At 43.5% G+C, this 20,317-nt stretch overlaps 1 protein-coding gene across 3 annotated transcripts in view; it reads right to left on the minus strand.

The window, feature by feature from the left end:
- Nucleotides 1–20,317, minus strand: part of RASSF2 (Ras association domain family member 2) — a 77,996-nt gene that overhangs the window by 53,145 nt on the left and 4,534 nt on the right. The window contains exon 2 of one of the 3 annotated variants that reach the window (XM_069068877.1): nt 12,086–12,288. The exons of 1 other annotated variant lie outside the window; for it this stretch is intronic. The gene's annotated coding sequence lies outside the window, so the exon portion shown is untranslated. Of the gene's footprint in view, nt 1–5,571; nt 5,737–12,085; nt 12,289–20,317 lie in introns of those variants that run through there. One more of the 3 variants, XM_069068879.1, reaches the window with a different exon arrangement.

A 20,317-nucleotide genomic window follows, 5' to 3' on the forward strand; every position in this document is an offset into this window, starting at 1 on the left:
GAGAGAGAGAGAGAGAGAGAGAGAGAGAGAGAGAGAAAGAGAGAATGTAAAAAAATTTTGAAAAAATATTGAGGCAGAATCTCAAAAGCATGGGAGGCATGTTCCCTATCCTCTACCATGCCCCATATCATGTCAAGGAGCAACATATTTTCGGAAGGATGTTGATCAGTTTGATAAAGTCTAGAGGACATCAGTTAGAATGTTGAGGGGCCTTAAACCCATTCATCAGCCAAAAGAAGTGAGGATGTTTATCACAAAGAAAAGATTTAGGGTGGACATGGCAGCTGCCTTCAAATACAAGGCTTGTCTTGTGGGAGAGGCTCCAGACTTGTCCTATTTGATTTCAGAAAGCATGACTAGGAACAGTAGGAGGTGAAAGTTTCAGAGAGGCTGATTTAGATTCATTTAAAGGGAAAACTTCATAACATCTAGAGCCGTCCAGGAATAGAAAAGGATATTCCTTGGACGGTGCTGGGTCCTCCCTCACTAGGTCTTAAAACAAAGGCTGGGCTCAGATTAACTCTGTGATATCTAGGATGACTGCGCTCCCAATGGATCTCCAAGAGGCTCTAACAAGTGACTTCTCAGAAGGGAAATGGAACAATGGTGGGGAATTCACGAAGGCCTATGTAAGCACACACAAACATCCAAGAAAACTAGAGACAACAGAGGTTTTTCCCTATGATTTGGGTAACAGTTTGATAGAATCTAAGAACCAGATTCAAGATAAAATGGTGAAGTAAGTAAGGTTTGACTGAGGAAAATATCTTCCTTCCCCTCTTTCTTTCTGTGCCCTTTCCTTCCTGGAAAATCCCCTCCCCTCAATAAGGTGTTAAAGCCTAAATGTTCCTTCTTCCTTTAAAAGAAAGAAAAAAGAAAATGGTTTTACAGTAAGGCAACAGAGATCTGGTGGGATAAACAGTATTCCTGCTTGACTGGATTCCATCAAGCCGTTTGCAGAACTTCTGTAAAATGGGTGACAAGGCTACCACACTGAAGGGCTCCCCACTTTCTACTCTACAAGCCCAAGGTTGGCTGGTTCCCCACAGATGTCCTATGATAGGGGTTCTAAACCTGGAGCACTTAAACTTGTTTTTAAATATATGCTTTAATAACTACATTTCAATATAATTGGTTTCCTTTTAAATTCTTTATTTTAGAGGCGGTTAGGTGGTGCTGTGAATAGAGCACCAGCCCTGGAGTCAGAAGGACCTGAGTTCAAATTCTACCTCAGACACTTAACACAAAACTAGCCATGTGACCTTGGGCAAGTCACTTAACCCCAATGCCCTACCTTCCCTTCCTCAAAAAACAAAAAAAGTAAAATGTATATATAGAAAAAGAAATTCTATATTTTATTTGATATATTTAAAAATGACACGATTCTCAGAAGCAAACACTTTTGTGGAGGGACAAGGTTAAAGTAGAGAATAGAATAAATTGGGAGAGGGATAGGATGGAGGGAAATATAGTTAGTCTTTCACAACATGACTATTATGGAAGTGTTTTTCATAACTACACAGGTATAACCTGTATTGAATTGCTTGCCTTCTCAATGAGGGTAGATGGGGAGAGAAGAAGAGAATTTGGAATTCAAAGTTTTAAAAATGAATGTTAAAAATTGTTTTTACATGCAACTGGGAAATAAGATATACAAACAATGGGGTATAGAAATCTATCTTGCCCTGCAGGAAAATAGAAGGGAAGAGAATAAAAGGGGGGGTGGGGAGTTGTGATAGAAGGGAAGGCAGACTGGGGGAAGGGGTAATCAGAATGCATGCTGTCTAGTGGTAGGGGGAAGAGAAAGATGGGGAGAAATTTGGAGCTCAAAATTTTGTGTAAGTGAATGTTGAAAACTAAAAATAAATTAATCAATAAAAAAATTTAAAAAACAAACACGATACTGAGGAGAGGTCCATGGACTTCACCAGACTGCCAAAGGAGACTGGACACAAAAAAAGGTTAAGAATTGTTGTTCCAGGGGGTAACTCAGTGGTGTAGTGGATTGAGCACTAGCCCTGGAATCAGGGGGACTTGAGTTCAAATCCAGCCTCAGATACTTACTAACTGTGTGACCCTGGGCAAGTCACTTAACCCCAATTGCCTCCCCCCCCCTTTCCTCCCTTAAAAAAAGAATTCCTGTCCTACAATGAGGAGTAGGTGGCTAGCCTAGAAAGCCCTTCACAATGTAACTCCAACTTTCTTTCCAGACTTATTTCCCACTGCTTCTCTATCTTACTCTACAGCTAAACTGTCTAACTTTCTTTTCCACAGGTGCCCTTCTGTGCCCTTCATATTAGCAATGCACTCCCTCCCCACCTCAGCTCCTTTCAAGGATCTTTGTGCCAGGTCTTACATAAAGGCCTCTCCTAATTTCCCCAATGGTTGGCAACTCCCCTTACTTTCCCAGCTGAATTGCCTTTTGTTTATTTTGTAGAGACAGCCTCTGAGTCAGGAGACCCTAGTTCAAGTCTCACCTCTGACAAGTACTGACTATGTGACCCTGAACAAGTGACTTAACTTCTCAGTGCCCCAGATAATGTCTCAGACTATAAGCAGCAGAAAAGGTGCTGATCTGTCATGAGAACAGAAGTTTCACACTTAGAACTCCCTGGACTAATGAAATCATAGATCTCCTCTATCTGGATGAAGTTATGAACAGACATATGATATCGTATCATATAAATCAATATCATGAATATATATGAAAATGCATGTGGTATATATAGTATATATTCTATATATTACATAATTATATTACTGCATAGATTACTTTATGTATATGTTATATAAATCAGCACATGCATGTTATAATATAAATATATTACATATATGTGTAATAGAGAGGAAAATAGCTGAGTCCCTGGTCTGCTCTGGCTAGAACCCCTTTGCTATGGAATGCTGAACCTTAGGTCTGGCCACCTCTCTACAGAAACATGGCTCAACACTGAAGGGCTTGTCACTCTTCAATGGACCAGACAAGCCCTAGGTAGTCCTTAGGTTCCCCCACTCCAAAGTGCTAAGGGGATATGGGAGTATTGCAGGGCAGGGTCGGGAATGGGAGAGAAAGACTGTGCCAAAGGGGGGTGGCCACTAAGAAAGGAGTAGTTCATTCAACGGATCTTAAAGGGAATGTTCATGAACGGTCTCTCTTTCTCCCTCTCTCCCCTTTTATTCTCTCTCTCTCCCTCTCTCTCACCCTCTCCCCTCCTTTCTCTCTCCTCCCTCACTCTGTCTTTCCTCTCCCTCTCTCTCCTTTCTCTCTCCCCTCTTCTCTCCCTCTCTCCCTTTTTATTCTCTCTCTCTGTTCCTCTCCCCTCCTTTCTCTCTCCTCCTTCAATCTGCCTTTCCTCTCCTCTTCCTCTCTCCTCCCTCACTCTGTCTTTCCTCTTCCTCTTTCCTTCCCTCCTCTCCTCTTTCTCCCTCCTTTCTCCTCCCTCACTCTGTCTTTCCTCTCCTCTTCCTCTCTCCTTCCCTCCTCTCCTCTTTCTCCCTCCTTTCTCTCTCCTCCTTCACACTGTCTTTCCTCTCCTCTCCCTCTCTCCTTCCCTCCTCTCTTATTTCTCCCTTCTTCTCTTTCCCTCCCTTTCCCCTTTCCCTCTCCCCCTTCTCTCTCCCCTTTCCTCTCTCTGTTCCTCTCCCCTCCTTTCTTTCCCTTCTCCCACTGTCTCTCCCGTCCTCTCCCTCTCTTCTTTTCTCTCCTCTCTCCTTCCCTCCTTTCCTGTCCCCTCTGCTCTCTCTCTTCCTCTCCTCCCTCTCTCTCTCTCCTCTCCCCATCCCAGTCTGCCTGGCATATCGAACCCTTCCAGACTCTTCCTCTGAGGGATGGGTCAATGATGACATGCCCTTTCTCCACCCTGGAAAGGCTGGCAGCTAAGCCAGGGCTCACCTAAATGGGCTGCTCCAGAGCCTTGGGCTCCTGGATGCCTTTTCTGCTTTGTGTTTTCTTTCCTGAACACAAGCCAAAAAACGAATCCTGAGCCGGATGTGTCTGACCTTGGATGCAGCCCTTCAAGCTCCAGAGGATGGGAGTGACTAGTTTTCTCGGTAGGAGTTAAGAATATGTTTACATATATACATTTCCCATCACCAGTTGCCTTTCAAACATTCGAATTGGATGTCCAGTAGACATCTCAAACTCAGCATGTCAAAAACTGAACTCATCTTCCCCATAAACTCTAGCCCCCTCCAAACATCATCATTATTGTTGAGGACACCAGCATCCCTCCCAGGCTCAGAACTCAAGCATCATCTTCAACTCCTATCACTCACCCTCCATACCTAATCTCTTGCCAAGACCTCCTGATTTTACCTTTGCTTCATCTCTCCTCCCCTACGTGCCCCCTTCTGTCCTTGGACACTGCCACCACTCTAGCACAGGCCCTCATCAGCTCAAGCCTGGATTACTGTATTAGCCTGCAGGTGAGTCTGCCTGCCTCAAGTCTGGCCCCACTCTGGTCTATCCTCCATTCAGCCACCAAAGCGATTTTCCTAAGGCACAGGTCTGACCATGTCACCCTCCCCTACTCAATAAACTCCAATGGCTCCCTATTGCCTCCAGGATCAAATACAAAATGCTCTGTTTTGTGTTCAAAGCCTTTCATAATTTACCAGTCTTCTTAATCCCTCACTCTCTATCACATTCTCTTCAACCCAGCGACACTGGGCTCCTGTTTGTTTCACAAAGAATATGCTCTGTCTCCTGGCTCTAGGCATTTCCTCTGGCTGTCCCCCACTCCTGGAAAGCTCTTCCTTCTCTTCTCTGCCAACTGGCTTCCCCAGCTTGCTTTAAGACCCAACTAAAGTCTCATTTTTTACAGGAGACCTTTCCCAAATCCCTCTTAATTCTCATACCTTCACCCTGTTAATTATTTCCCATTTATCCTGTATATGGTTTACTTTGTATATATTTGCTTGTTGACTCTGCCATTAGATTGTGAGGGGAGTGATTGTCTTTTGCCTCTTTTTGTATACCCAGAGACCATCACAATTTGTAACATGGATAACGTGCTTAACAAATGTTTGTTGACTGACTGGTACGAGTGTGTGTGCATGATCAGCATAATATATATGTAGAAGGTTCAAATAATATAACATAAAGTGCTTTACGAACTTAAAGAGCTACATAAATTGAACTACTCTTATATAGTAAGTTAAATGATTAAATATCACATATTACATGTAATATATATTATATGCACATGTGTCTATGTGTGTATGTTATGTATATATACACAGATAGGTTATTTTTTCCCAGTAGGATGCAAGCTCCTTAAGGGCAGGATCTATTTTCATTTTTGTCTTTGTTCCTCAAGTTCCTAGCCTGGCTATCATAAACCTGCACATTCAATTGTACAATAGAATTTAATTCAGAAATACACACTGACAGAAGAAAAGCCTAAGGACAAAGAAAAAGAATGCCTGCGCCATCTTGGGTCACTAATAACAAGAGCTACAAAAGCACAGATAAAGAAATCCCAGGAGATATTTCTGGGCCCCTGAGCCTGAGAGGAGGTCACCTACTCCATGCTCAACTCCAGTGGGTTAACAGAAAGGTTTAACAGGACTTACTGTGCCCCTCAAACAAGGATGGCAAACTCTTCAACCTTCAGGAAGCTTGTTGAGAAGTCCCACAATCCTCCATGGGCTTTGGGACCCTGACACAGAAGGGTGTTTGGGAAGCTCACTTCTGCCCCTTGTCTGGGAGCACTGGGTGGGTGTTCTTAAAGAAGCCCAAACTTCTGGGACTGATTATTTGCTGGGCGAAGGCAAAGTTCAGAAGCTTCTGGGTGTGTACAAGAGAATTTAGCCTCAGATTAGAAAGGAACATGTGTGTGATAAAATAACTGAAGCCTGGAAATACCAAAAAGATGGCCTGACCACCCATGAAATAAATACCAGAGACCTCCGCCAGTCACAGCACTCCCATGCCTTATGAAACACTGACAGGCACAGCTGATGCCAATGCTCAAAGTAATTACCCTCAGCTAACAGCCCCTAGGCTACATCAATGTTATTATTAACAAACCCAGGGGGCAACTAGGTGGCCCAGTGAATAAAGCACTGGCCCTGGAGTCATGGAAGACCTGAGTTCAAATCCAGCCTCAGGCATTTAATTGTGTGAACTTGGGCAAGTCACTTAACCCCAATTGCCCTGCCTTCCCCCCTCTGAAAAGACAAAAACAAAAAAACAGGTACTCTAAGGACTGTAGGAGCATAGATCTAGACCAGGGAGGGGTCTCAAGAGGCCATCTCCTCCAATTTTGCAAAAGAGGAAACTGAGGCCCAGGGAAAGACCAGTGATTTGCCCAAGGTCAAACTGGTAGTAAATGTTAGAAGTGGGATTTGAACCTAGGGATTACAAAGTCATCGCACACTGTTGCCATTTTTACTGGCCAGACAAGTTTAAATAGTATTGGATGGCCCTAGACACTTACAACTCAAAGTGCCCAAAAACTAAACACATTTTTGTCCCCTTCCCCCTTCAACTTTTTCATCTTCCCCAATTCCCTGTTACTGTCAATGGTAGTCTATCCTTCCAAACCCTTAGGCTCCAACCTAGGTGTCATTCAAATTCTCAATAAGTCATATAAAGTTGGCCTTGAAAGGCAAAAGACATTACAGTGAGAATAGCCGGCCACTCTCCCATGAATGGGGTCAACAAGAGGCTCCTGGAAGACATAGAATCAGGACCAGTGCGGGGGCCTTAGACTCTCTCTTCTGGGTCATCCCTTCATAAGGGCCTGATTCTGTAGCAGAGATAAAGAAATCCCAGGAGATATTTCTGGGCCCCTGGGCCTGAGAGGTGGTCATCTACACCATGCTCAACCCCAGTGGGCTAATAGAAAGGTTTAACAGGATTTATTGTGCCCCTCAAACAAGAATGGCAAACTCACTTTCCTCACTCTCTTACCCCTGTGTCCAATCAACTGCCAAGTTCTATTGTTTCTACTACCATAATATCACTGAGGTGTGGCTAGGTACATAGTGAATGGAGCACTGGCCCTAGAGTTAGGAGGACCTGAGTTCAAATCTGGCCTCAGACATGTAACACAAAAATTAGCCATGTGACCTTGGACAAGTCACTTAACTCCAATTGCCCTCCAAAAAAAAAAGGGAAAAAAATCTCTCTGCTATTGCCCCCTTCCCTCTTCCAACACTTTCACCACCCTGGTATACCTCATGCCTGCACCTTTACAATAATCTGCTGATTGGTTTCCCTGCTTCAAGTCTCCCCCAGTCAACACCAAGCCTTTTCTAAGCGCTTACTATGTGTCTAACACAAAGAAAAGATTTAACAAGTGTTGGTTGAATTGAAACAAATTAAGATCCCTTTCTGTTCCAACCCTATTATCCCAGCATTGAAAGAACAAGGGAGAAAAGATGTTTTTTCTAGTCATTTAAAAGTTGTGCTACCAGGACCCAAGGGACCCAATAAGACAAATTCCCTCTACTCCTAGGATTGTAACGATGTACTCTTAAAACAGGCCTCCCCACCCCAGAAAAAGAAAAAAGAGTGATCCCATTCTTCTTAATCCTATTCAAAGTACTTATTCGTTTAGTGTTGGAGGGCTGGCTTCTTATAGCAGGTGGTGGTTTTGACACTGTTCTAACCTCCCTAACATCAGGGAGTTTCTGTTCCTCTGTGTCATTTTTTTTTCTCATTTCCTTGAGCAGAAGCTCTTTGATGGCCGGTACTTCCTGTTTATTGACTTGTTACCAACCTGCTGCCCAAATCATCTCTTATATCACATCCTCTTCCTAAAGAGAACCTAACCCGTTCTTCCTTTTTTGGTGCTGTGGGGACAACAGGTTGAACCTGAGCACTCCACCCTCTGCCCAATGGCATCTCTTAACATCCAGGGTAGCTCCTAAGCCAGGGGTGGGGAGCCTGTGGCCTCGAGATCACACGTGGCCACACTTGATGACCCAGAGGGCCACATGTGGTCTTGAGGCTGAAGGTTTCCCACCCCTGCCCTAAGCCCAAATGATGGGGCAAGGGGGGAGTGGCAGAGGAGAAGTGGGGAAGCTGCTAACATGAAAGAACCTCTTTGAGTACATCATGAGTGCCTGTTAGGACATCATTCATTCAATAACCATTCATGAAGTGCCTAATTAATGTGCCAAGCACCAGGCTAAGGAACTGGCATTGAGAACCTTCCCTAAAGGAATTTTGAATGATAACATTTACAGACATGAGTCAAGACAAAATGCACACGAGGTGTCTACCCACTGTTTGTTGGTGGTGGGGAGGGCAACAACAATTAGGAAGGATCAGAAAAAAGGCTTCGTGGCAGAGATGACACTGGAGCTGAATTCTGAAGGCAGTTAGGCAAGGAGGGAGGGCATTCCAGGCACGAGGGACACAGCTGCTGCAAAAGCACAGAGGTGGGAAGGTCTTGTACTAGGAAAGGCCAGGAAGCTAGTCTGGCTGGAAAGTAGAATGCCTGAGGAAGAGTAATATGAGATCGGTCTGGAAAAATAGGTTGGAGCCAAACTGTGAATAAGTTATCAATGTCTATGGAGAAGCAAGAGGCAGGAGCACCCTGGGTAATAAAAACTGTTGACATTTACAAAGCTCTTTAAAATGTGTAGAATACATAAAGTTTCTGTACATTATCTTATTTAAACAGTCCTGTAAGGCAGGTACTACAAGCGATTTTGAGGGGAGAAAAGGGGAAATGGGACCTTTTTGTGTGAAAAATACAGGACTTAAACCCAAAGTCTTCCGACCAAAGCGGCCTCTCACTTACTAAAGGCATTAATATTCCCATTTTACAGATGAGGAAACTGAGGCTCCAAAAGGTAAAGTGATCGGCCCATAGTCATATAGCTAATAATATTAATAATAATAAATAATAGCTGTTATTTCTATAAAGCTTTAAGGTTTACAAAGGGCTTTATATTATTTCCTTATTTGATTATCATCAAAACCACCCTGTGAGGTAGATGCTATTATTATCTCCACTTACCCAGGCACATAGCTAGTGAGTGTCTGAGGCAGGATTTTAACTCGGTTTTCCTGACTCTAACTCTGGCCCACTGGCCACTGTGATACCCAGTGACTCCAAATCTAACAGGCTTTCTACCACACACACAGAAATGAGCCTTGGGACTCTCCCAAGTAATTCACTCTCCCATCACAAATCTCATTCCCTTTAGGCAACAGACACCACAGTAGGAAAAAGAACAAGACAGGATTTGGTGTCCAGGGCCCAGCTTCCCCTCCCAGCTCTAGTCCTCACTGGCTGTGGGACCCTGGGCAGCTCAATCTCAAATCCTCAAATTAATCTGAAGGTCAAAGAAAGGGGTGATTTAATCCCAGGGCTGCCACTCCCCACCACACCCTGGAAATACCATTATCAAGTGGTACTCCAGACTAAGAGTACCTTACCTCCCTACCAGTCTTACAAGAGGGAGGGGGGCAGTGCACCAATGTTGGACTTTGTCTTACTGTAACAGCAGGAGTTAATCACCACCCTGAGCTTCAAAGACTACTTGTACCTGTAACTCCAGTGATGACTAATCACCAAAAAGAACCACCTTGGAATTTAAAGAATGTTTTCTTCAAAGGAGTTCAAAGAACTTGACCTTGCATTGCTCTAATTAAACTCTCCAAGTAGCCTAAGCTCATTTTTATATAGTGGCAAAACTGAGATATGGGAGCAATAGCTTTCTTCTCCCCAAAATTATTCATGAACTCAAGTCAGAACTCAAAACCAAGGTCTGTCTTCCCATTTGGTCCCATTCCATAAGCTTTCAGGATGTTAACTTAAGAAAAAGTTCAAAATACACAGGTAGGACATAAATACATCAGGTCATAAGATCACAGATTCAGAACTGAAAGAAGCAAAAGTCATTTTACAGAGAGGGAAACTGGGGCCCAAGGTACTAAAGGGACTTAGCTGAGATCAATGAATCTACCAGCAATGATTAAGCACCTACTGTGTGACAGGCACTGTGAAGACATAGACCAAAAAAATGACACTGCCCCTAACCTTAACGAATTTACATTCTATTCAGGGAAATAACACAGACCCATAAAAGTAGATTCATAATATATAAAAGATAATAGGGGCAGGAGGGCATCTAGGTGGCAAAGTCATTAGAGTTTTAGAGTCAGGAAGACCTGAGTTCAAATCTACCCTCAAACACTATGTGACCCTGGGCAATCCTGTTTGCCTCCATTTCCTCACCTGTAAAATGTACTGGGGAAGGAAATACAAACCACTCAAGAATCAGATAGATTTGAACTCAGGAAGAAGACTGTTCCTGACACAGGCCAGGTACTTTATGCACTGTGCCACCTGACTGCCCCAGCAGTCCACTAAACCCCCAGGAACTTTTTCTGGCAAACTACTGTCTTATCATTCCTCCCTTAAGTTGTGCTTGTGAGGCTGATTTTTTTTAACCCAAGTCTAAAACTTGACATTTGTCCCTATTAAATCTAAGATGGTTGGAGATCATCTCCAAGGTCCCTTCCACCTCTAAATCTTGTGATTCTATGACTTTTTTGTGAGAAGTATATATGCTGACTCTTTCTCTTCTCAACCATACCCCATGGGATGGCCCCAACAGTGCCATTTCAGCCTTGGCTGGATTTCATTTTCTGCAGGAGATGCAACAGACCACAAATCCTTCCCCTTCCAAGAAATCTTCATTGCAAACACTGGCCCCTCTCTCTTGTAGCAGGAAATCGCCACAAAGGACTGAGACAGGAGAGGAGATCTGAGTCATGGCCCAAGGAAAATGGTATTGAAATGTTATCAAGAGATGGCAAGGGCAAAAGTCAACCTCTTTCCCTACTGCCTGATTTACCGAAATCTATAAGCAGACCAGCAATTCTATTATCATCAGACCACACCCAGAATAAACTTATCACTAGATATATCATCAGGAAATTCACCACCTTGGAGATTGTTTCAGAAATATTTTGCTGTTGTTCAGTCATTTTCAGTTTTGTCCAGCTCTTCTTGACCTCGTGTGGGATCTCCTTGGCAAAGATACTACAGTGATTTGCCATTTCCTTCTTGAGCTCATTTTATAGATGAGGAAACTGAGGCAAACAGGGTGAAGTGACTTGCCCAGGGTCACACAGCTAGTAAGTGTCTGAGGCCAGATTTGAACTCAGGAAGATGAGTCTCCCTGACTCTAGGCACAGTGTTCTATCTACTGAACCACGTAGCTCCTATCAGTAGATTGTACTTCCTCTGATTAGAGGGCTGGAGGAAGAAACAAGAAAACTCCTTCCATAGTCTCTCCTTTATAGGGGGCTCAAAATGCCAGCCAGCTTACTTGCTACTAGCTGCTCCACTTAGTTTCAAATCCATCTTCATCATGTCCCCTTAGGCAGGTACCTTCTGGTATCCCCTCTTTCAGCTTCCTTTGGTATTGTCTTCCCCTCCCCCCACTTTTATATTATAAGCTCCTTGGAGGCAGGAACTGGCTTTCTTTTTCTTATTGTATCCCCAGCACTCAGCACAGTGCCTGGAAAACAGTGGGCACTTAATAAGTGTTTGTTGTTTCATTTGCAGCTATTTAAAGAGCCCAGGTTCTTTATCATCCTTTAGCACCACAGAACCAACATAGCTCAGTGCCTAGTTAGAAAGAATGATTAATATAGACAATTACCACCAGCTTTCTTTCCCCCCAACTAAGGGTGTGTTTGCCCCATTTTCAGTCTGGGGTACTTGCCCCAGTTGCAAAATTCCCAATTAAAGCTCTCTGTGTCTCCAAGAGCAGGAGTCACCTCCAAGTCCTGACCTGGATTACTTGCTACAAGGCTTATGTATACAGTAAGTCAATATGCTAACAAGAATTTAAGCACCTACTATGTGTCCGGAGTACTGGAAATACAACTAGAAGTATAAGTAGAACTTTAAAAAAGGCAGTCCCTGTTCTCAAGGAGCTTGCATTCTAATGGGGAAGCTGAAAAAGCTGGGGGAGAAAAAAGGGGTAGGAGAGAAGGTGCCTGAGTAGGGGCATGGAGACAAAGTCTAGGGCATCTGAAGAAGAGTTGGGAAAGGAATAAAGCTGTGACTGGCCTACATCCTTCCACAAAATGGTGGTTCTGGGAGAAACTCACCCATCAAAGAAGATGTTCCAGAGAGAGAAGACCTCAGGGGCTGAGGGAACTTATGTTTGCTTGCATGTACAAGGCAGCAGAGGCCTAGTCCTGAGAATCAGGACCAGAAGCAGAAAACCTACATCCTCTGGGAATATGCTTGGGAGATGGCGCTAATGCCAAGGAGGATGGCCTTCAGACGGGGCAGAAGGATGGGATCACATCTGAAACAAACAAATGACAGGAGTACCAACCAATGCAGTCAACAAAACCCCAGAGGGAAAAAGAGCAAAGAACCCACTGACAGCAAATCATAGCAGAATCTGGCAAGGGTGCCAAGGAGGCATTAGAAGTAAAGCCATGCAAGCAGCATTCAACCCTGTCATTTGAAAGAGCTCCTTTCTCATTATGACCTAAATATATCTCCAAACTGAGAAGGAGATTTAGCAGCATGGTGCAGTGCAAAGAGGCCTGGGTTTGGCGTCCCAAGTCTCAGGTTGGAATCCCAGCTATGCACTGCCTAGGAGTGTGACCTTGGACAAGTTCATTATTCATTCTGAGCATCAAATGAGGAGTCTGGAGTGGATGGACTTTAAGGTCCCCTCTAGCTCTCATCTAGGACCCTATGACATTGCAAGCTGCAGACTGGAGCTATCTTCTCTGTAGAAACAGGTATACTTGTTGCTACAGTCTAGTCGTGTCTGACTCTTTATAACCCCATTTGGGGTTTTCTTGGCAAAGACATTAGAGTGGTTTGCCATTTCCTTCTCTGGCTCATTTTACAGATGAGAAAACTGAGGCAAATTGGACTAAGTGATTTTTCCAGGGTCACACAGCTAGGCCGTATTTGAACTTAAGTCTTCCAAATTCCAGGCCTAGAGCTCTATCCACTGCTCCACCCAGGTGCGTTTAGAAACAGATGAGAGAAACCTGGTAGACAGAGGTTCCTTCTGGGACTGAAAAATCCCATTCCAGTCCCTTCGGCAGGGTTCAAAAGTGGAGCCTTGGAAATTACACTGGGACGCGTGCTATAACTGAATGTTACATTATATAAGTTTTCCAGTCCAAAATAGTCCACAGATGTGTGAAAAAGGCCTGTCTGATGCACTGAAATAGTTTGCTTTTTTTTTTTTCTAGCATAGATGAAAGAGGTCAGAAAGAGGAAGCAAAAACAGTTCCCTTTTGGCTTTCTTCAAGCAAAAAGGCCCTTCCCTTACAGAGAGTTATACAATATTATAGCTAGAAGGGAGCTTCAATATCATCTAGTTCAGAGGTATCTAATACACAGCTCAGAATGTTCTTGAGGACTGCTCAAACCTGACTAAAATATTACTGAGAAATATTTAATGAAATAAATAAAATGCAATAGAGCATAGATAATGTTAACACGTGGTTTTTCTAAATCAAATGCAGCTCTCAGGGATACTCATGTATGTTCTAGTGGCTCTGAGTTTGGTACAACTGATCTAGAGGTATATCATCTTCCATTTCATAGAGAAGAAAACTGGGGCCTAGAGAAGGGAAATGACATGCCCAGAGTCATACAGTAAGTTAGTAGAGGTGCTAGGACTAGAATCCAGACTTCCCAACTCCCAGGCCAGAGCTCTTTTTTTTTTTTTAACCATACGTCATTGCCTAACTCTATTTCTTTTAATATTTTGCTTTTTTTGAAGGAGCAATTGAGGTTAAGTGATTTGCCCAAGGTCACAAGGCTAGTAAGTGTTAAGTGTCTGAGGCCACATTTGAACTCAGGTCCTCCTAACCCCAGGGCTGGTGCTCTATTCACTGCCACCTACCCGCCCCCTGCCTAACTCTAGAAAGAGAATTTTGCTTCAACTTAGGGAATTTAAGCAATGAGAAGGTATGTACCATAGTGTCGCATTCTCTGTTGAAGATTTTCCTATGATCACTAAATGTTAGCTTATCATTTCTGAAACTAAGTCAGCTAGGATAAGACCAAAAGCCATGGACTTGAGTTTCTCCTGTGCCTTAGTTCTCTCACTAGTAAAATGAAAAAGTTAGAGTTGATGATTAATAATATCTCTTCCAGCTGCAAATCCTATGATCTGGCATATTTTTATTTTATTGTATCATTATTTTATTAGTATTATTATTTATCTAGCTTTATTTTGCTTTAAATTTTTTTTTCCAACTAACAAGCATTTGTTTGGCTTCTCTCTTTAAAATCATCTTGGTCTCTGGGCCAAGTGACTGGAGTCACTGTGGGCAACAGTTCCACATAAGACTCTTGCCTCCAGATCATAGCTCCTAACCCAAATATCCTCGCCAACCTTTCATCCCTGATGATTACAGCCCAGAGTTCCCAGATGACAGAGGGGTTATTGGAGTCAGATGATGCCCATGTTTATACAGGCCTGCCATCCCTAGGGTGCCCCTCTTCCCTCCTGGACCCACCCTCTGTATCCTTCACAGGAACATACAAGGAAGACTCAATGTAAACAAAACCAATGACGACCCAGCTTGTGGTGGTGACCCATTTCCAAAGGAGTTAGTCTAAAACCATAAAAAAGGGAAACATGTTTTGTTGTTGCTGCTACTGTTGTTTTGTTTAAAGTGACAGTGTCTTACCGGCTTCCTCTTGGTAGAGTGACTGTCTGGGCTGCATATACAGGTGGCTGGGGACGGGAAATCAGATGGAGATCAGCCCTGCAATTGTTTTAAAGATTACCACCCAGCATCCAAGGCAGCTGAGGGTGCTAAGAAATGCCCCTTTTCACAAAGGCAGGAGGCTAAACCCTGTGAGAGGACTAGACTTCATCTATCTGGGTCTCTTCTTTAGACAAGCTCACTGTAACATTCAGTTAATCAATAAGCATCTATCAAGTACCTACTATATAAAAACAAAGTTCCCTGCCCTCAGGGGGTTTACATTTTTCAGGAGAACCAACTCTGATATCTATCAATATATTCAAAATGTATACAAGGTAATTTTAGGGTGGAGGAAAGTACTAAGGGCTGGGAGAGGGGAGGATCCAGAGAGGCATCAAAAGGAAACAAAAGAGGAGCTAAGCTTTGAAGGAAACCACGGATTTTGAGAGAGAGGGACAAGAAAAAAACATGGTGTTGGTATGGGGTATGGGTCAGTGGTCAGGCGCAGGGATGAAAGATGGAAGATGAAATGATGTCTATGAAGAACAACAGAAAAGCCAGTTTGATTAGACCATAGACGGGCGGTTGTTGCTGTTTGTCTTTCGATTTGAAGAGAACCATGACATCAGGGAGATGATGACATTACTTGTAGGGAAGAAGGAGGTATATGAGTTGAGGACCACGTTCCGGGCCTGAGATTCAGGACTGCTAATCCCAGCTCCCAGCTCCACCACTGTCCTAGAAGACCCAAACCTATAGGCTCCCTTTTCTAAAGTGTTCTACAATTTACAAAGTACTACGCTCACAGAAACCCTATGAGGTAGATAGTACAACTCTTATTAATGCCATTGTACAGAAGAGGAAACTGAGGCTCAGAGGGGTCCTTAGTAGCTTGCCCAGGGTTCCACAGCTAATAAATATCACAGCTGGGATTCGAGCCCAAGTCTCCTTATAATTTTAGAAATGTAAAGTACCACAGGATTCATCTTCATGGGTTCATGGATTCAAAGCTAGAAGGTAACTTAGAAGCTATCTAGTCTAACCCCTTCATTTTACAGATGAGTAAACTGAGGCCAGGGAGGTTAAGTGACTTGTCCAAAGTCATGCCGGGAGTGTCAGAGGAAGAATTCAAGAGAAAATCCTCTGACCCCATAATCAGTCAGGGTTCCTTCGACTGTGAAGGAACGCCTCTCTGACTCCAAGCCTGGTTCTCTTTCCATTATATCTATGGTTCCACGACCCAGAACAAACCATGATGCATCCCCTTTTGGAAATGTCCCATAGAGCTTTGGGAAAATGTTCTCTATGCAAGGAATTAGAACAGCAAACAAAAAAGGGCTGCTGTGCCCTTGAGCTAACAAAGTCCTCACATACTAATTCTCCTTGCATAGAAACTATGAAAGGCCCAGACTCTCCCAGCTGGGGCCCATAATCAGCACTTAGCACCCCTTACTGCCTTCATCCAAGCTACAGGGAAGGGAGGCAACAAAGTGAAGAAATTGAAAGCAGGAAGGGTCCTGCGAGCCTCCTGGCCTACACCCTCCTTTTCCAAGGAGCAGAAGGGTCCAAGATCACAGAAGTAGCTGCCCAAAGTCATACAGCCAGTAAGCCATAATGCTGGGACTGTAACCCAGGGCTCTTCCCACTTCATCATGCTGCCTGCCCTGTGAGTGCTACTCCTCATCCAGGCTGCTTTCAATGTTCAACTCAATCTGAATTCACTTGGATATGGGGAGATACCCTGGGACACCCCAAGAGCCTCACACCCCTTAGAGGCAGCCCTGTCTTGCCTTCTCCCTCCAATTATCTCCAGAACTTAGATCAGATCCAAAAGCCCCAGGAGCCAGAAGTCTGATGCATACCAAGCCCCCAGCTGTCATGTCTACAGGGGATGGCACTGCTTCTTATTTCTTCCTCTCAAAGCAAGGGACAAGAAACCATTCTCTATTCAGAGACAATTTTCTCTAAGATCAATACAAGATGAACAGAAAGATAAAACGTAAAACTTCCCTATCATGTTCTTATTTAGGGGGTAGAACACTGGACCTCTGCAGTCGGGAAGACCTGAGTTCAAATTGAGTCTCAGACATTTATTAGCTATGTGACTCTGGCAAGTCATTTAACCTCTGTTTGCCTCCATTTCCTCATCTGTAAAATGGGGACAATAAAAGCACCTGCTTCATGGGGTTGTTGTAAGGCCCAAAGGAGATAATAATCATTAAAGCACTTAGCCCCAGACCTGGCACATAGAAAACACTATATAAATGCTAGCTTCTTTTACTATTATTGTTATCATCATTATTCCTCTCATCAGTCTGGGCACCAGGAAAGATGAAAAAGGATAAGAGATTACAAGATCCATGAGGACGGGAACAATATCTTATCTAAAGTTTGTGTCTTTACAGGCTCTAACTTAATGCTCTGATCAGAGCTTTGTGCATGAGTAAATGAATGAAGGGCAGCCAGGTGGCCCACTGGATAGAGTGCCAGACCTGGAGTCAGGAAGACTCATCTTCTTGAGTACAAATCTGGCCTCAGACTCTTACCAGATGTGTGTCACTTAACCCTGCTTGCCTCAGTTTTCTCATCTACAAAATGAGCTGGAGAAGGAAATGGTAAATCACTCCAGTATCTTTGCCAAGAAAACCCAAAATAGGGTCACAAAGAAAAACAATGAAGGAAGGAAGGAAGGAAGGAAGGAAGGAAGGAAGGAAGGAAGGAAGGAAGGAAGGAAGGAAGGAAGGAAGGAAGGAAGGAGAGAATGACAGATGTCTTACCTAGGAATCACAAATGGCCTTGTCTCTATACTGGGAGAAGCTGTGTTACTATCTAGATACCGTCCCAGAGAGCCTTATAGCAAGAAACTCAGCCTCACTTCATGGTTCTCTGTCAATTTGAGAGCTCTCTTTTGGAGGTCTCTGATTGAGTTCCTTAAGAGGAAGGGAACAAAGTCCACTGAAAACCAAAATCAGGCTGAAGACCTAAATGTGCAAAAGAATTCCCCGTGGGTTATGATGCCTGAGGTTCTTTAGTGAGGCCTGGGCCAGGTTACCCAGACTAAAACTGCAGTGAGAGTGACCGAAGGAAATCCCATAGCTAAGCCCTGGAGAATGATACCTCCACAACCTCAGTGCTCATCCTCTGAAAGTATTTGCTTAAATATTTATATCATGAGTGGAGGCCATGAAAGGAAAGAACAATTAGCAAATCTCTTGGTTAAAGTCCAAACTTTACTTCTTTAGTGAAGGTTATTCCCTTAATAATATAATAACAATAGCTAACATTTATGTAGCACTTTAAAGGTTTGCAAAGCATTTTCTATGTACCTAACCTTGGGATGTAGGGGCTCTTATTTTCCTCATTCTACAGATGAGGAAATTTGAGGCTGAGGGAAGTTAAGTACCTTATCCAGGGTCTGAGGCAGGATCTGAACTCATATCTTCCTAACTCCAAGTCCCCCACTCTATCCATGGCAATGCTTAGCTGCCTTATTAAGATAAAAGAGAACTTTACTTTGTGATAAGATAATCAATAAGAACTCTGCCTGCTCCAAAAACTAAGCATCATTATATAAGAATATTGACTGAATCTGGGTTCCTACTGCCAAACGCAAATTTTATCAAATTTAAACATATTTCAGAATAAATAAGGCCCCCAAAAGATTATAGAATTGCCAAGAGTTTGTACCCTACCTTGGTCAGGCCACATGGGCTATTATCTTCTATTCTATTCTATTCTGAAGGCCACATTTCAAGAAGGACATGATAAATCCTGGCCATTCCAAAGAGTATCTAGAGGAGGGAAATCAGCATAGTGAAGGACCTTGCACTCAGGCCACCTAAAAATATGGAACTGAGGGACCTGGAGATGTTTAGCCTGCAGAGTAGAAGACTTGGGAGGGGAGAGGGGAGAGATAACTGATGGTTTTCAAGTATCTGAGGGGCTGCCACAAAAAGGGATTAGATTTGTTCTGCTTAGCCCCAGAGGACAGAATTAGGAGCCAGAAATGGATAGAAGCTGCAGGATTTCAATTTTGTGGGAGGAAAAATTCCCCAGCCATCAGAACGATCCATAAGAGCAATGGACTGCTCAGGGAAGTTATGGGTTCCCCCATGAAGTGGGGGAAAAGCGGGGTGATCTCCAAGCAGAGACTAAATGACCACATGCTGAGAGTGTTGTAGAGAAGACTGGTATTTGGGTATGGGTTGAGCTAGATGGCTTTTGTGTTACCCTTGGGTGGCTCCAGAAAACAAATGATCAGAAGTGTGATGATAGCACTTAAGTTAATACCTTCCCTCTGAGATCATCTCCACCTGATCTTGTCTATAGCTTGTTTCAGGCACACTACTGGACTTGGAATCAGGAGCACCTGAGTTTAAATCTGGCCTCAGACACTAACTAGCTGTATGACCCTGGATAAGTCACTTAACTTCTGTTTGCCTCAGTTTCCTCATCTGTAAAATAAACTGGAGAAGGAAATGGCAAACCACCCCAGCATCTTTGCCAAGAAAACCCCAAATGGTGTCACAAGGAATCAGACATAATACTACTAAACAACAGCTTAGCTTATTTTCACACAGTTGTATAGATGTTCTCCTGCCCACCTTCCTCCCCCATTAGACTATTAACTCCTTGAGAGCAGAAACTGTCTTTTGCCATGCTTTGCATTCCCAGCATTTAGCACAGTCCCTGGCACATAGCAGGCATTAACTGACACTATACATGTTGTCCCAAAAGTGGTAATGCAGTTTCAAGCTTTAATGAAGCTTTAAAGATTAAAACTGCATTAAGACTTTTGGGACACCTTGTATTTCTTGTTTGCACATGAATTGTTTTCATTGGGTTCCCCCCAATTAGATTGTATGCCTCTTGATGGCAGAGATTGTTTTTGCTTTTCTTTGTAACATAGTGCCCCGTCCAGTTCAGTCATGCCCAACTCTTTGTCACCCTATCTGGGGCAGAGGTACTGCTCTGGTTTGCCATTTCCTTCTCCATCTCATTTTACAGATGAGGAAACTGAGGTAAACAGGGTTAAGTGACTTGCCCAGGGTCACACAGCTATTAAGTGTCTGAGGCTGGATTTGAACTCAGGAAATATGAGTCTCCCTAACTCCAAGTCAGGCACTCTATGCACTGGGCCACCTAGCTGCCCTATAGCAGACCCTTGATAGATAAAGCATTGTTTCTACATCACAGTTAGTTGTTCAGTTATTAGCCTTAAAGTAGTTCATGTCAGCAGCATCAACAAATAATGAATAATCATCAGATCATTGTGGTTTACTAAATGGTCTTATCAAGGCTTCTCTTTCAGCCCACTGACTGAAGTAGTGACAGCTTAAACATTATAGTTTGTAAATGAAGACTTTTGCACAGTGGATTTCCTTTCATGAATGTAATCAATCATAAGACTTCGTCTCCCTTCATGAAATTCTCTCCTGCCTCACCCCCACCTCTCAGAATCCCCAGTATCCTTCAAAGCTCAGCTCAGGTTTCACCCGGCTACAAGAAGCTTTTTCTGATCTCTCTGGTTCCTAGAGCCTCCCCCCACCCAATTCTCTGTCTGTCTGTGTCTCTCTCTCCCTAGCTATCTATCTATACACACACACACACACACACACACACACACACACACACACACACACA

The sequence above is a fragment of the Petaurus breviceps genome, unplaced genomic scaffold (genome assembly GCF_028583685.1).
Source record: "Petaurus breviceps papuanus isolate PSGF00001 unplaced genomic scaffold, PetGlider_PUasm1.0 90775, whole genome shotgun sequence".
Taxonomy (NCBI): Eukaryota; Metazoa; Chordata; class Mammalia; order Diprotodontia; family Petauridae; genus Petaurus; species Petaurus breviceps.